The 17,705-nt window shown below is 37.2% G+C and overlaps 1 non-coding gene across 1 annotated transcript; it reads left to right on the top strand.

The window, feature by feature from the left end:
- The first annotated feature begins 15,149 nt into the window (after window positions 1-15,149).
- On the top strand, window positions 15,150-15,221 carry TRNAD-AUC (transfer RNA aspartic acid (anticodon AUC)). The gene has a single exon. It is a non-coding gene; the product is annotated as a tRNA-Asp (tRNA).
- The last annotated feature ends 2,484 nt before the right edge of the window (window positions 15,222-17,705 follow it).

Raw genomic sequence — 17,705 nt, 5'->3', positions numbered from 1 at the left:
GTTCTGAGGGGGGAGGGTATAGCTCAGCATGCCCAGCATGCACACGGTCCTGGGTTCAATCCCTGGTACCTACACCAAAAGTTATAAATAAATAGATAAAACTAATTACCTTCTCCCACCCAAAAAATTAGAAATTAAAAAAAATTAAATTAAAAAAGAATTATTTTAAACACCATTCTGGCCCTTTCCTCTGAGTCACTGAGTATCTGCTTCACTGAAGTCCTCTCGGCACCTAGTTTGATGCCACCCCAAACAGCCCCAGTGTGTGTGGTATCTACCCAATATATACCTGTGAGTCAAGAGTTTCTTATCTTTGGAAAATACTCACTTCAGCCACAAACTCATAACCATAACTCAGATCTTGTCATTTCTTTAAACTGCAGCAGCTTTGAGTCTCTATTTCCATCGCAGCAGATCTCATTTTCTGACTCCGTCCTCGGCTATTTAGAAACGCCGACCTTTTCCTACCAAACATCACTTCTCATTACAATTTTCTTCTTTTACACAGCCTAGAACCTATAGTTCAGGCGCCTCGTGGTTCATAATTTCAACCACTTACTGTCAGCACCTTCCATTCCGAGGTCCCTTTTCCCTCTGCTGTCCTTAGCTTAAGGACAAATCCCTACCCTTGGAGTAACCTTGGATTAATCCACCCAAGTGCCCTCTCTGCTCCTAATAACTCCGCTACTCAACAGAGCTGAATAGAAAAGCACCATCAGTCCAGGACCGGTGCCCCTACCAGGTCAGGTCTCCACGCTTGGCTGGGCTCTTGGCACTGTTACGACGCTATCTTACACGGTTCTGGGCAGACTTATTTTCCCATGCCACATGACTAAGTCAGACCCATATGTCTATATCTCAGTATATAGCCAGGTTCCAAATATGCTGAGAAAAATGAAGACTATGATTTTCCTAAACGTCCATTCCCATTTCTAAATGTGATCCGTATTTGTGCATTTTCATTCTTTTTCCTTCAGTCCCTTAAGAAGAGCTATATCAACTTTGAGTGCAAGGCATACGTTTCCACTCTGTCCCTGCTCTGGGAACTCACTGTAAGATTTCTAACCTGAGTTTCAGAAAGACCGATTAGAGTGACGAAAAGGAAGTGTCTGGAAAGAGGCTGGTTTTGAGTATAAATAAGATGTTTGTTTTAGTCATGAATAGGCAGAGAAAGTTCAAATTATGTACAACTGATTTTTAGAATTTTTTTTCTGATAAAGGGTTAGAAAAATTAAAAACTAATTATAAATAATCAAAGATTATAAATCACTTTATTACTGTGTCTTGTACTTGTGTGAATCTATACACAATTTAACATTGATTTTATCAGTAATTCAAACCAAGCTAATGAAGTTGCCTTCCTGTCTAAACTCAATATATATGACTCACGAGTGAAAGGCGTAACTGTTCATCTGCGGAACACAGGTGCTCAGTATTGTTATCGAGCTCAAATAACTTGCTAATACCGTGAATTTTTCTTATTATTTTCACTCTTTAAGTTAAAAAGGCAAAATTGTTTAGTTAGGAATTGAAAAGTTATTGCTCAAAGTGACTATAATAGCCAACAAAATAACCTTTAAAAATGATGCATTCTTCAGTGTAAAAAGACCGATAAGTGTTAAAAGACTGATATAAACCTTATGGATCAGCTTACCCCTACGTGGTTGACTTGGGCTTGGTGGCATTACATAGCTAAATGTCTGTTTGTACAATGCAACCCAAATCTCCTCTTATTTCCTAATACTTAAAGGTTTTTCGTATGTTTATAGCGGGTACAGAAATACACCTTAAAGTAACTTATATACTCTAAAGCACTATTTATCAGAATTGTCTTGATTTTTCAGAAAAGATCACTCCATGCAAATGGAGGGGCTGAATAATAGCAACAAAAAACATCCAGACAAGGAGAGGCTCTACGATTTGGGGGATGAGTCATAATTAAAAGCATGTGTGTCTGAAAAGAATCCATGTGATGACTATACACTAACAAGCCAAGGCAGATGGTCCATTTCTGCGTAGAGTGGTCAGATGAGACGGCAGAAGCTAAAAATCATGGCTTCCATTTCAGAACCAGAGTTTCTAGATATTATCTCTTATGTGGTATATAAAAATAAATGCATCCTTTTATAGACCAGTTGCTCTCATGTGGAAATTGCTATCACAAGTGAAATATTGCCTCTCATTATTGTTAATTACAGCACACTTCTCATGATTAGTTTACTTATTTTTTATGGAAGCCACCACTGTGTATAAACAATGGGATGTTGACGTGAACAGAATGACCGTTTCTTACACACAACTTAAAAAGATCATAAACACATTTACGTATACTCAACCAAATATTATAAAATCATTTTATATAAAAGCACACAAAGGGAGGGAGGTTTAATATTTAAAAAGGGTAATTTCTACTGTGTAAGGAGGAAGTATGAAAAAGTTGTTTAAACAATTTTTATCAGAAGCATAAACACCCACATATGAATCATTAATATTACCTTAATCAGATGATACCCTTTTTATCAAATTGTTTTTGTTTTGTTTTTTTTTCTTTTGCTATTCAAAGACTGCTGCAAGTATTGGGTAATGAATTAAGGGGAGAGATCTATGGTGTACCGACACATGATCACATTGCATTAGATGCATTGTGTGTAATTTACATCAAAATCATAATGAAAGTATTATGACTCCAACTTTGTTTACTGGGAAATTAAAGGTCAGGCAGGTAAAATAATTTAAGCAGATTTCCAAAGTTATTAAATGTCTGATCTGTGCTTCTGCGCACTGTTGCCTTGAAACTCCTACCGTATACATTCACCAATGTCTGGTTATTACACAGAACGAAACTGGAGTGACGTACACATCCAATTCGCTATCTCAAAATCAGTTTCATAAAGGAGCCTCATCAGGCTGATTACTGTTGGTTAATACGTGGCGTACTCGACTGACCTCTAGCTCTTTGCCAGGCTCATTCTATTCGTCCTTAAAAGCCAAGCTGAACCTCACCTCTGTGACGCTCCCGTCACCCAAGGCCAGCCTGGTGGTCTGCAGATCTCTTTGCTCACAACCACTGCAGCACTTCGCACCTCTCAGTGTGATTCCCTACTTATGCTTTCCTCTCCCCTGCCAGGTTACATGCAGAGTTTATGTGAGACAGTTTATAAAGCCACTCAAAGATGCTAAGAAAGAAAAAGTCCCTAGGCTTGGATTTTCTTTAGAGTACGAGCGTGCCTCATTTAGCAGAGACAAAGTCAGGTGTTTGATCCTGAACAGAGAGTTACTTGTTAAACAACAAAAAAGACCAGCCGTGCTCTCTCTCCCTCTCAAGGCATCTTTCGTTTTGGAATTTCTGCATCGCAGGCGGTACATCCCAGCTACGCTATGACTATCCTGGCTCTTTGAACCAGACTGAGAGGTGAATGCACACACCACTTCTGCAGCATCAAATCTGGAACAACTGCCTCAGATGTCGTTCGGCTGCTTGTGGATAATGATATCTATAGCACACGGTATACAAAATACATCCTCCTAAAACCTTCCGTTTGCAGCTTTGCCATAGGGATTTTGTCACGTTGGACGTGGCTGCCAAGCTGCATTCTGCTAAATGTCTCCAGACTCAGTTTCATGTCAGACTTATACGGATCTCATGCATTCTGCAGGATTATGACACATGGACACCTTCATGCTGAAACCGGCCTGGAGCGGACCCTTCTGATGTTAAAAAAAACAGCCTGTTAAGGTTTGGGTTTGTATGGTGTTAGAAAAATGACTCAATGGCATGGTCTTTAATACATGTTGACATAGACATCAAAGATGATCCATCATTTAATGAGATGACTGCTGTTAAACGTCTCCTCCCATTACAACAGGAGTGACCTTTGGTCCAGGAGTCAACTTCCATCTCTACAATATGTGCAGTTAGCAATAGCTAGCTGTTTTTCATAAAACTGATTTATAAGATTAATTATTTTTAGTGTTATCAATATTCCCCAGGATAAAAAAGTCTATTATCCTGTAGATTTTTCTAATTTTCAAGATTCTTTTACTTGCAGTGTTAATTTTGTCCATTTTATTTCCAACCAGATAGTCTAGAAAGGGAATTACCTTTACTCAAAAATTATACTCAGTGATTATTTCTACCCAAACCAGAGCAATGTGTATGCTTTCTCAAGATCATAAATGTGCATTCATATGGTGACCAAAATTATAAATACTTTTAAATGAAGTAACAAGCACAACAAGTGTGGCAAACTGGAGGCCACGTAGTTTCAGTCACCTGAAGATTTATGTACTGGGCATATTATTTTTTAAAAAATTAAAACAGAGGATTATAAAACTAATGAAAATGTTTTTATATAGATTTTCCATCTGGACTAAAAAAACATGAAATTGAAAAATTACTTTGAAATATTTATAAAATATATATGTGAACATATATATATATAATTTATATCCCATCTCTCCAACTCTAAAAGATGCTTCAGTAGAAAACTAAAAAGTACATATTAAAAGGTGCAAAAATATACTAAAATCATAAAATACTAAAATATGCTAAAACGTACCAACTACCATAAATTAATTTCTGCAATTTAGAGCTTAGCAACTTTGGGCTTAGTGACAAACAAAAGGGAAAAAAAAAACTAATTTATTTAGTATTCATTCACTGATATAAAGAAATAAATGAATTTTGCTGAAAATATCAGTTTCTTGATAGATAATTCTATGAAGAATTAATTTCTGAACACAAACATAAGCCACATTGCATAATATACTGGGCAATATCTTGGAGTGAAGTACAATTGTGTCTTAATGTTTGTACATTGCCTATTTCTGAATGGCCAGGTTATAGGAAAATATCATCTCTGAATTTAGAGAGGTTTGTAAAATTCCCTGGGAGATAAACCTAGTTGGAAGTCACTCAGGCACCATGTAAATACAACCCTTAATTCCCATTATTTCCCAACTCTAGGGTGAATGTCTGTGATGCATAAAACTTATAAAATTGGGGGCATCCTTTTTAAAAACAAGAAAAAATTAAATCTTACTTTTGGAACATTTACAGGAATGTGGCCATGTGTTCACCCAGGATTTGAATGAGTCCGTGGGCAATGATTTCCATCCCCACTTCCTGAAATGTGCCCATTTTCCTGAATTACCTTAGATAACGGTCCAGATTCTCAGGCCAGAAACCCGAGTCATCATAAATAGGTCCTTCCCTCTCAGTTAACACGTCTCCCTCCCGCCATTCTCACTCCACACTCGATATCCAAACACACTTTCCTAACACTTACCATTTTCTTTCTCTGAATTAATGCAAGGGACTCCTTCTGGCTCTTTGTGATCCTAAGTGTCCTCCTCACTAAGCCCACGTGGTCAGCACTCTACTGCCACATGACCTAAGAGAGCAGGTGGTTCTCAAAATTAGACCATATTACAATCACCTGCACGGGTCTTGAAACACTGAAGACATCTGGTATCCATTAGTATAGAGTTGTACTGATTGATTCGGGGTGGTGCCCTGTGATATTTTTGTTATAAAAACATGATACAATGTATATACAGATAGTCAACCATGCTATCTTAGAGAATCTGCTCTGTGGAAAAGAACTATGTGCCTTGGGTCTTTTTATTTCCCTCATAAGGCACACTATATTGTATATCACCTTTAATAAATACATAATTGATATGTGAAAGGATAACATTAAAATATTTCAGTGAAGTAATTTCCAGATGGAGTTTAGCTTCTAGAGAAAGGGGCTGATACTTTCATTTTCTATGGGGATTACATGTAAAGACCCTTTTATGGTCTGACCGTCACTACAATCACTAAAGATGTTTGCTAGAATTTTGATTTCTAACGCTATCCAGACTTACAGAGCAATCTCTGGGTAATTTGCATTTTCATTAGCTCCCAAGTCGTACTTTCATACCCTTGATTTTGGGAACCACTATCCTAGAAGATTTCATATAGTGCATTTACACTTCCTAAAGTATTCTTTCCAAAGGACAGTTTCCTGACACAAGCCACTAGGAACTGTCACAGGTACATTCAGAATATAACACATCTTTCGGATATCATTTGCAAACTGATAGAACATTCTGCTTAGACCATTCTGAGGAATTACATACTCTACCTCATAGAGGTGTAACTTTCCTGCTATGTCTTTATTGCGGAAGCAGACTATGGCACTGCCACGAAAGTGAGGGTCTATGTATCCTTAAGAGGGGAAATGTTTTGAAATTCCTAAAGAACTTGGACCGGGGTTCAGCTGAAACCCTAGAGTTCTAAGGAGGAGATTTTGGCACCTGTCATGTACAGGTCAATCACCTATTTCAACTGTCCATTTTTTTGATTAGATTTGTTTTCTAATTTCAAGTCAGATTGAAGTCAGAGAAAATATGATCCTAACCCAGCACTTCAGGGCGAGGATGACTGCTGGGGACTCGTCCTCGCTGCTCTGCCGTTGTACCAAGCTGGGTTAAGGGTTTAGGTATTTGAGCTGAACTATGGGGGCGTAAGTGGTGTACTGAAGAAATCTAAGGCGTGATGGTGAATTCCTCACTATATATAATGCATCTTGATCTTACACAATCCTGTAAGTATTAAACTGCCCATACTCTTAGACAAATATGTTATCTTGGGAATGAGTGAATTTTTGAAAGCTGTCTGAGAAGATGATGATTTCAGAATCAAAGTCTATGCTTGCTGTGAGCGATCTGTGCTATAACACAAAATCCCCACGGGATTCTGATGTCTTGTTGCTTAGAGCTTTGACCTGACCTAGTCTTTTTGTTCCAGAAGTCTTAACAGACCGTTGCCAGAACTTCTGCCTTTACCCCAGATTCTTTTTTTCTCACTTTCCTGATTCCAAAGCCGCTTGACCTTCTGAATTGTAAGTCTTCACTGTTTAAAAGGACAGTGTCTGCCTTACTGGATTGCTCTGCAAATCAACGCAGCACCTAGACTTTGCTAACTGCCTCTTGCTACAAACGCTGGCCTTAACCCCCCAGTTGCCCTCCTGAGCCCTGTTATGTACGACGTTTCAGCTCGGCACCTCAGCCTCCGACTTCTTCATCAGATACACAGGTTGCTTGTTTCTCTAGTCTTTCCTATGTCAGGGGCTTTTTTTTTTAAAGACACAGATTTGCTATAGCGACAAAGGTAAATTTCCTTTTAATATGCTAAATGCAATTTTAGCAGGAGCTGCCAGCAGATCAGCAGATCATCAAAGATTCTATCCATCAAACTGCCCACAGTCATCATTTTTATTTGCCCAGTTGGAAGCAATCAATCATCATTAAATGTTGCAGGGAGGCCTTCATAAACAGAATATGTGTGAAACCTATTTCTGGTATTCCCCGCCAATAGCTCGTATATGAGACAATTTGTTTCAGGCACAGAACGAAATAGTATCATTTCCTAATAATTTGTTCATCAAGTTGTTTTTGGCAATATTAGTATCAGGTAGTCTTTGAGGGTTTACACAAAAGGATTTCATTAGTAGTGTGTCAAAATATTTGTCTCCACAAATAACATTTGTAAATATTCTGCAATGATTCTTATGTGTGTTCATTTGGTGAGATTTTGCTCCCCAGCTCTGGATATTAATAAGGATAATTCCACCAAAAAATAAAACAATACACCAAGTCTGCATAAAAATTCACAATTTCCAAAACTCTTTCACATGAGTTATCTCATTCCATCACAGCCAAAGCTCTGTGATGCAGGCAGGGTAAATTTTAGTGGACCCACTGTCCATCCCAGAGACTAAAGCCCACCATGGCAGAGGCATGGTTTGTCTCATACTGTTATCAGCAATTAGGTTCTTGTCTCGACACAGGAAGAATTCAGTGACGAGACACAGTGGTTAAGAAAGTCAAGTGGGGATTTATTAAAGGATGGATAGTACACTCCCAAGGGGAGAGCGGGCAGGCTCAGGTGAGCAGCTGCCTGAGTTTCTTTGGCAAGTTAGTTACACAGGGTGTAAAATGAATGGGCGGAATATTCATTAGGGAGGGATGGGTTTGGGGTCATATTCCCTGATTTCCATCCCAGCTCCACCTTTCCAAGGGGAGGAGGGATTTCTGTCCTTATTTACTCTGGCTCAGAAATGTCCTGGCATCAGTGCATGATGGGTACTTCTAATCTGCAAGGCTAATTTCATTTGTAATGAGGGCATAATGAGGAAAAGTTACATGCAGACACTGGAAATTAATGCCTTTTCCCATCTTTCTTTGTTGGCCCACAGGCCACTTTTCACCCCAAAATGTGTGATTTCTTATGAGGTTCCTGCTTTTCTGTGTCTGCCCACAGACCCTGTTGTTCACATGTATGGTTTCCTGCATTTGGTCCCTGTCTCTCTTATTTTGCTCGATTCCTGCCATTTGGCCCACGTCCCCGTTTCTCTGCTCTTATCTATCCGCCTGCTGTAACAATACTAAGAAAGAGTGGACCAAAACACATGCTTCCCTGCACTATACCCAGGTTTTACTTCATCATAAAGCGTACCTGGAATTACCAACATATGCATCAGATAAAGCAAAGCTGGCTGGCTGAACTGGCAGAAAGCATGGCCGAGACCTCTGTTAACTGAGACTCCTAGCTCCTGATACTCCATATGACACAGTTTTAAGGAAGAGGTTATGTGATCAAGCCTGCATTTTTGAAAAAGACTAAGCTAGAAAAAAAAAAGAAAGATTACCCTGGCATAATAGGTTGGTGGAGGGGAGCAGACAGGAGCAACAGTCAGTGTCTATCAACTCACAGTAGGTAAGAGAAGCCATAAAGTTAGAAGCACCTGCTGAAACATCCAGTGAATTTTGCATGAACGTATTTAAGCACCTGGACAAATGTGCCCTAACTGTATTCTGGATAGGATCTCTCTAACTTGACCTCATTTTTTTCCTTTCTAGCAATAAGCATTGAAAAGTGCTTTTAAATAATGATGTGCCTTCTATTTGCTTAAAGAAAAGAACTCATGTTATAATTACCAGTCTATTGAATATTTTATAAAACAACCCACGGAGTAGTCAGGAAAATGCCTAACGCAGTAAACCCTGGGCAACCTGCGCGCCCCATCCTCTCACGCTTGCTTTTGGGTCACACTCTGCTCCATCTGATGCACACTGTGTCCACAGCGCCGGAACTTGGTGTCATGGGATACGGACTTGATTTGCTGCTAAACAAACTCAGTTCAGAACTAGCTCTGCCCAATTATTTTTTAATGACTCTGGACCAGTTATTTCATTGCAGAAGGTGTAATTTTTCACTATAAAATAGTGGTAACAATACTTATTTTTTAGGTTAATGTTATATATTTGAATTACCATATACAAATTCAGTAGAATGCCTGGAACATAGTAAATAAATGCACCATTAATATCTGTCATTTCAAGTAACCTCTATTCATTTTGAACAGAGAGTCAGAAAAATGTTAACAGTGGCCTGAGAGTCAGTCTGAAAGGCCAAGCTGATCTCTTGATCTCTGTCAGGGCTCCTCAGATACTGGCTGCTTCCAGGGTAGGGAAAGAGTAGTTACAGGGTGAGCCTGGAATGTCTCATTGGTCTAGAAAGTCCAAAAAAAGTGCGAAAATATAAAAATAAAGCAGGTGGAATCATTACACAGGATTACAGAAGCCAGTGGAAAAGGGTTCCCATTGGTCAGAACTGGGAGAATTATACAAATTAGGTACAAAACTGAATTATAAGCCATTGAAAAAATAGAACTTCATGAGTTCATATTAATAAGCAGACAAATGAATGTATATGTATATACACGCACACAAACATAAGTAAGACAGAAGGGAAGTCTTTTGCTTAAGTAGATTGGGGAAGACCACCTTGTAAACGTCTAGGAACAGGTCAAGTGGGGAAATCATTATTTTTCTAACCTCAGAGTACGGATTGCATCAGCCAAGAATGATGCTCGATCTGGGGAAAAGTTTGAATGAGAAGCAGAATATTTGCACAGTCTTAAAATTTCTCCCGACTGACTAATTATTAGCTATGAGGGGAAAAAGAGTAATTACACATAAAAATAATTGCTCAAGTGACCAAAACAAATTTCAACAGGAAGGGACAGATGGATATCATGTGTCTTCAGAGATGATACCCTGAGGACACACCACCTGTGCAATAATCCTGCTCAGAATGAAAACATCTGATCTCCTCACAAGTAAACACCAGATAAGCACAAAATGAGGATGTTTCTATCAAATACCAAAGCAGGAGGCGGCTGCACACTTCGGGAGGTTAATGTCACAGAAGACAGAGAAAGCCTGTGTAAATATTCCAAGCTAAGGAACTCCAAAGAGATATGACAACTAAATACAATTCCTGACCCTACACCGAATCCTGTGCTAAAAGGAAAAAAAAGAAAAAAGGAAAACTCCTATAAAGAATATTACTGGGTTATCTAACAAATCTGGAATATAATGGTAAATAAGATTAAAATTTTTTCATGTATTATTATTATATTCATGTTAAAGCTTTTGAGGTTAATAATAATAATGTGATTATGTAGGAGAATATTGCTATATTTAGGAAATATTGAAATATTTAGGGATAAGAGCCTGTGATGGATATAACTTATTCCTCAAATAATCCAGGAAAAAAATTACACATGTGTGTGCAGATGTGTGAATTATATGTACGTGTGTGTATGTGTAAGTAGAAAATGAAAGCAATAAATAAGTAAGGTAAAATGCCAGCAGTAGGTGAATATAAGGAGACGATATGTGGATGTTCTTTGTACTGATTTTATTTTTGCAACTTTTCTGCACATTTAAAATTATTTCCAAATAGACAGTTAAAAATATAAAACCAGGTCCTTGGATAGCAACGTACTATTTTCATCAATAAATAAAATAAAATAACTCCAGTGAAAGCCCCTGAACTCAAAGTCTTCTTCTGTGTTTATTCCATTGATGCTTTTGCTGAATGGCCTACCAACATTCACCTTTTTATCCACTGGAAACGAGGATGTATTCAAAATCCCAGAAGTGAGGAAAGAGTTGCTTTGGTTAGTTCCTGGGTGAATTATTTTGCTTTCTTCACGGTATTTTGTTCCTGCCCTTTCTGTTTGCTAAGCAGACAACAATGGCTTGTTTTTATGAATAATAAAATGCATATGAGTTTTACTTTCAGGTTTTATAGAAGAGAAGTAGCTAAGGGCAAGGACCATATCTTATAAATTTTGAGTATTTTTATTGAGTTTTTTTTTAAATCACAGTTCTAAAACTTTTATAGCTTGGAAATAAGGTACACTGCTATTCTTCCTGCTTCTTTATGATGTATGTAGATTAAGCATGCATAGCTTTTTAGAATTACATACTATATGATATAGAATCTGTGATGAATTAAGAATTTCACCTGTTTTATGTTTCTTGGGACCTTCTCACAAAGGTCTGAAGTTAGAAATACTTTCAAACCTTTAAGATCTTTCTGTGCCTATTCTGGAAGAACTTCAAGTTCTCCTGAGGTGTTTTTAGATTTGTGAAGTTATTCTTGTATCTTATAATCAATACATTCCACACTGATATTATCTTTATCATTTCTGCTTTTATTATGTCTTTAGTTGGTAGTTTACAATACCAACTAAATAAAATGCTAATTTCCACCTCGGAAAACTCACAATTCATGAGACTCATTGGATTAAACATTTACCAATATTTGAACATACAGAAAGAATGCCAAATGTATGAATAAAAGGATTCATTTAAGAAGTAAATTGTAATAATTACATCTTCATTAGCCTACAATAGACATTTTTGGTACAAGGAGATTTAATACTTTGGCACCTGAAAATTCATGCATCTAAAAATATCTATAGTTGAACTACTGAAAAATCTACTTGAATTTCTCTGCCCTATTCTCTCTAATAAGATATTTTTAGTGTCCAATATCTAATAGAATTGCTTCAGGCTTTTGGCTTGAGTTTTCAATGCGCTGTCTGAAATAATTTCAGGCTAAAATGTAGCACATTAGCTATTTCTAAAACATTATGATGGGCCACAGTAAGTCTAGTGAATACTGCTGAATAAAAAGGGAATAGGCAGAGGAGCTAAACATAACTAAAGTTTTACATAAATACATTACTTAAGGGAAATCATTCAAGCAGTGAGTTCAGCTCGAGATTTTTGAACAGAATACAAGCAAAATACGTTTATAGTCTATGGAGTTATTAATTGAAACTAAACTACTGATGTTAGTCTGCCCAGGCTGTCATAACAAAATACCATAGACTGGGGGCTTAAACAACAGAAATACATTTTTTTCACAGTTCTGGAGACTGGGAAGGCCAAAATCAAGATTCTAGCAGATCTGGTTCCTCACTGAGGACTCTCTTCTTGGCTTGCAGGTGGCCAACTTCTCACTGTCCACACAAGCAAGAGAGAGACAGAGACAGAGACAGAGACAGAGAGACAGAGAGACAGAGAGGAGAAGAAAGCTTTCCAAAAGTGCATTAACCCCATCATGAGGGACCCATCCTCATGATCTCATCGAAACCTAATTATCTCCCAAAGTCCCCATCTCCAAACACCATCTCAGTGGGGGTTAGGGCTTTTGGGGAAACACAACTCAGTCTGCAACAATTGGCTTAGAGGAGTAAGTATATAACTTTGAAAGCATTTGATGATCCTCTAATGATCTTTAATTATATGCAGATCACCCTTAATTTCCATTACTGATTGCTGTGAAGAACAGTGAAGACACGTCTAGATGAGTGAAAATGATACTTTAAATTAAAAAAAAAGAAAATGTTAAACTCATACAGCTTTTCCACTACTAAGCAGTCTTTTGAAATTTGAAAACTGTCTTACCATTGTCTTCATCATTCTTAAAGAAGACTAAAATTGGCATGGCCAATTTCTTTACACTATGCAAATCTTATTATCTAAAACAAATGAGTACTTTTAGTCCATCTCATTTATTACTATAAAGAAGAAACAGATATTTCATTATAGCTCACAGTACTCATATAGACTAAATCAGATATATTTTTTTCTTCTCTATTAAAAATGTTTAATTCCTTATTTTCTTTTTTTTAAATCTCTGGTTATAATTTCAATTATAGTCTGTATCTTATGGTTCCAAACTCTTACAAAAAGCTGAAAGTAGAAAATAAACTGAGAAGATGGAACAGTTAATTTAAAGAATGGAGTAGGAAACTGCAGAATTCTGAATTTGACACATTGTTTAAATCTCCAAGAACAGAAAAAAACCCTTTTAAATATGTAATGATATGACACATTAATAACTGGAATCAATAAAAAGAAAGTTAATAAAATTAAAAGTACTCAGATAAACATTCTTTTAAAACCCTTAAATTGTACTCAAAAATTCTCTGTTATTACAAGTAATGTACATTAATATGAAACATTTTTCTCTCTGGAAAAAAAAAAGCTCTGATAAGGCGTATTTCGCCTCCTGATACACAATACAAACAAAGGTCTGGAATGTCTCCATTTGTATACTTAATGCCACCAAATATGGTTCAGTAATGGTCAAATTGTCACCATGGGCCAAATCTGGTCCACCGGCTGTTTTTATAAATAAAATTTTATTGGAAAACAGCTATACCAACTTACTCATATTCTACCTATAGTCACTTTTATGCTACAACAGGGTTCAGTAGTTCTAACAGACATTCTGGTCCTAAAATATTTGCTACCTGGCACGTTGCAGAAAAAACTTACAGATGCCTGTCTCATACTAATAAAAATGCTAGCTTACTGAAAAAGCAGATCTCTTCATTTTTTGTGTCAAGCATAGCTGAGCTAGAGTGTACTTACATATTTTTTCCTGGTGTTAATGCATTTTTACTTTTGCCTTCAATGGCGTTATTTTTACAGATTCAGGCTATCATTTCTGTAGTTGTCCTTAATTGTTGAGGAATCCCTCCTTCCCTAAGACATACTCTGTTTCACCGTAAGTCACTTTCAAGCTGCTTCATATGACACTTTTCTGTTGTGGAGCTGTGCCACCTATTCTGCCTCTCCAGAAATTTTGTCATCTTAATGTCAAACTTCGGGGATTTAGAGTCCCTTGTGGCATAAAACCTAAAATTCAGGCCCGATAATAGGCAGTCCTTGACATCTGGGAAAATCCAGGACAGCCTCCAATGGTTTAACCACAAGTTCCTCACTCTGCTTCCATGGAGAAGGTCCCCTAACCAAACAAATGACGCTCCCTGTCACAGGAACCAGGTACAGTTCCTGATTACCACTGAGCAGCAAGCTTCAGCTCCCAGCCAACCTGTGGAATCAGCCACCCATACTAACTGCATCCTCCTGAGGAAACCAAGAGTCATCTCTCCATCTTGATACTATGAAGCCCACCTCCCACAGGCTTATCAGTCACTCCATTTCCAAATGCAACCCTGTTTGGTCCTACATGGTATGTAGTGTCCTTCACCCCCAAGATGTGATCCTATGTGACTAACACCCTGCTGTCGGTCTCATCTGTCTGGTGGCAACCATCCCTATAACCCTAGAACGGGAGTCTCTCTTCACCAGTGGGGTGAATGGGAGGTGATTAAAACACGTCCCCATAACCACCAATTCTTTCCAAGATTTTCAATTCTGAAGCCTCCAGAAACTGAATATACATGCCTTCTTTCACCTTTTAGTAATCTCTTTTATCTAAGTTTCAGACAAATGTATAACATTTTGCTTAAGTCTCTTTCATAAGAGTACTCTTTATAGCATTTTTAAAGTATTTTCATGCCCAAAGTCACTAAGCAAACACTGGCAAAATAATTATAATCTCGCTCTTCCAGTGTACCTTCTCTGTCATTTCTGAAAAATCTTATTTCAAAATAAACAATTCTTATCTACATGCCTTTGCATCTCAAAGACAAGTTTATATTCTTAAGAATAAATCTCTGTTGAGAAAAATAAAATGACATTATTTTCTGAACAGTGGTAGTTGAGTTCCAGTGTGTGCTTTTGGTGATGGCTGTGTAAGCATGTTCCTAATTCTGAACTCTAAAAAGATAATTTGGTTGTCAACGTATCATCCAAGTCTACCACTGTGGTCATGGCAGCTAGGCATCTATTTGTGTGTCTGAAACTGACTACCGTGGAAGCGTTCTGGAGGCTGCTTTGGTTCCTGACAGCATGTGTGAAGTAGAACAAAGGGGCGAGGGGAGGGGGATATAACTCAGTGGTAGAGTGCATGCTTATCATGCATGAGGTCCTGGGTTCAATCCCCAGTACCTCCATTTAGAAAAAAAAAAAAAAAGCATGGAAACCAAGAAGGAAGAACTTTTCTTGATTTCCCCTCTTAATACAGGGAAAATAGATAAGCGAAGAATTCAGATGTTGGGAAAATTGTACACTCTAAAATATGAATTTTGGCTGCATCTCAAAAGAACATGTTTAAAAATATAAGACCTTAACAAAAACAACTTAGGCAGTAGCTGCCTCAGAGCCAACACCAAGCGGTGATGTGATGACATGATGGGAAAAGCGGGTAAGGAGACGCTGGGTCACGTGGCTTCAGAGAGGGATGGAGAAACATCCCAGACATCTTCGTGCCTGCAAGAAGGGCACAGAGGTTTGCAGAACTGAGGAAGTATTTCATCTGGAACGAGGAGATGAAGCACTGGAACTGTGTGAACTACACAGGCAGCGCATAAATAAAAACTGGGTATTTCAGCAGACACCAGTGTTTAAAATGGATCATTCTGAGGACTGGATGGGGCAAAGCACACGGTTGCCAACTTGGACAGACAACAACAGACCGAGGATGAAACAGTGTTCCAACCATCCTAATTCCCAACATGATGACGCTCGACTGATATCTCAGCACTAAGCCTGGAGAGGTTGAGTAGGGTGAGGATGGGATGGGAGAACTCTGAAAACATTGAGCTTAAACCTATAAATCAGTTTACCTAAAATTGACTCTTATATTTTCTGGTATTAGAACAGGGAGCTTGAAATGAAAACATTGCTGAGGGAGCAAGAAATAAATCTCTTTTCACCTGAATAGATGTAATTTTCCCATCTTTTCAATACCTGACTGGAAATAATTAACACTTAGTAATACTTATTAATGTTAATATAGGAATCACTCTCTCGGCAATGTTACGAATCCTCTGTTCTTTTCACGTTTAGAAGGATAGTGTCAAAGAAAAATATATGCACTAAATTGGGTTATTTTTATGCTCTCCAATTAATAATGTACACATACACTAATAGTCAGAAAATAGAACAGAAATGATCCTGCATTTTCTCTTCTCATTTAGAAATGGCTCAAAATATTTATGCAAATTGCCTTAACTTTTGGCACATATGCACGTCTCTTAAAATCTCACTGTAATATATACAAAAACTTTTAGCATTACATTTTACTGACAAATAACTCACTACAAATGCTTATATGCCATATTTGATGACTATACACTTATATCCTTTACCAACTTCTATCCCTTAGGAAACTGAATTTATTTGCACAAAATAAAACTATATGTGATGATCTGATTCTCTATTTTCTTTTCATAGTCATATCAATATACTGATTTAAATTCCTCTTTAACACTAATGTTAGAATTATTCAGTTTTTTTTAACTTTTATATCCTCCAATTTCTTCCAAATGACTATAAAATATTCATTCTAAGTGTCCAATAGATTGTACAGACAAAAGGAAACACTCGCATGGGTGACAGTACCTATAATTATGTCCATGGGACTCAAAACAAGAATATCCTCTGATCACTTAGATTCTGCTGAATTTGCAAGTCAAGGGAGGCTGTCAGTTACACTCAGATCAGGGGTATTTTATCTCACAGCACTGACGTCATTTCTTAACTTGAGACTTTACAAAGACAGCAAAAGTATTAGTAGTGAGTAAGTGAACCGCCATATTGAATGATCTTTTGACAGCTTACCTATGAATGTAGCCTGCTGATAATTCCACTGGGATCACATTGAACTGATAGTTCGAAACAGGGAGAACTGATTTCTCAACAAGACTCAATTTTCCAATCTGTGAATACGGTATATCTTTCCACATATTTCTCTGTTTGTTGATTTCCTTCAACAGAAGCCTGCCATTTTTAGTACAGATCTTGCACGTATTTTGTAGAATTTATACCTAAGTATATAGATGTTTGGTGCTAATGCATATGGCATTATATCTTTAGAAATTTTTGATTCTGATTTTCCACTGCTGGCCTATAAAAATACAATGAATTCTGTATTTTTACTTTTGCAGTATATATTGAAATGAAAATTTTAGCACTATAGGAAAGGGAAATATCAGCTTAGGTTTAATTAATGTCACTCCCTACCCTTATGAGTAAGTAAAGTCAAAGGGTTTGATTTGTCTACCTCTTCATTTCTTGTTTTATCAGCCACATAAGACACATTTTATTTGATACGGCATTAACAGTCATGATTAATGGAGATAGTTAAAAGTAATAGTTTTAATGGAAAAAAATAGTGAAGGTTAGTACTTTTATAGAAAAATACTATTAAGCTTTTAATTAATTGCTATCTAAAACCAAGTTATTCATAGTATTCCTTCTCTCTCTCCCTCTCTCCACTCCAGATAAGAGACAATAAAATCACTGCAATTATCTCCACCACAACAGAAGTTCAAAAAAACATTATTTTTATGCAAACAGCTAAAGCAGAGGTGGACATAAGCTAGTTTAATTTTATTTTCAAGTCAACTGACTTATGATTGAAGAGCTTTCCTTTA

Source organism: Camelus bactrianus, chromosome 7 (assembly GCF_048773025.1).
Source record: "Camelus bactrianus isolate YW-2024 breed Bactrian camel chromosome 7, ASM4877302v1, whole genome shotgun sequence".
NCBI classification, from domain to species: domain Eukaryota; kingdom Metazoa; phylum Chordata; class Mammalia; order Artiodactyla; family Camelidae; genus Camelus; species Camelus bactrianus.
This window is presented reverse-complemented; position numbering and strand designations above follow the sequence as displayed.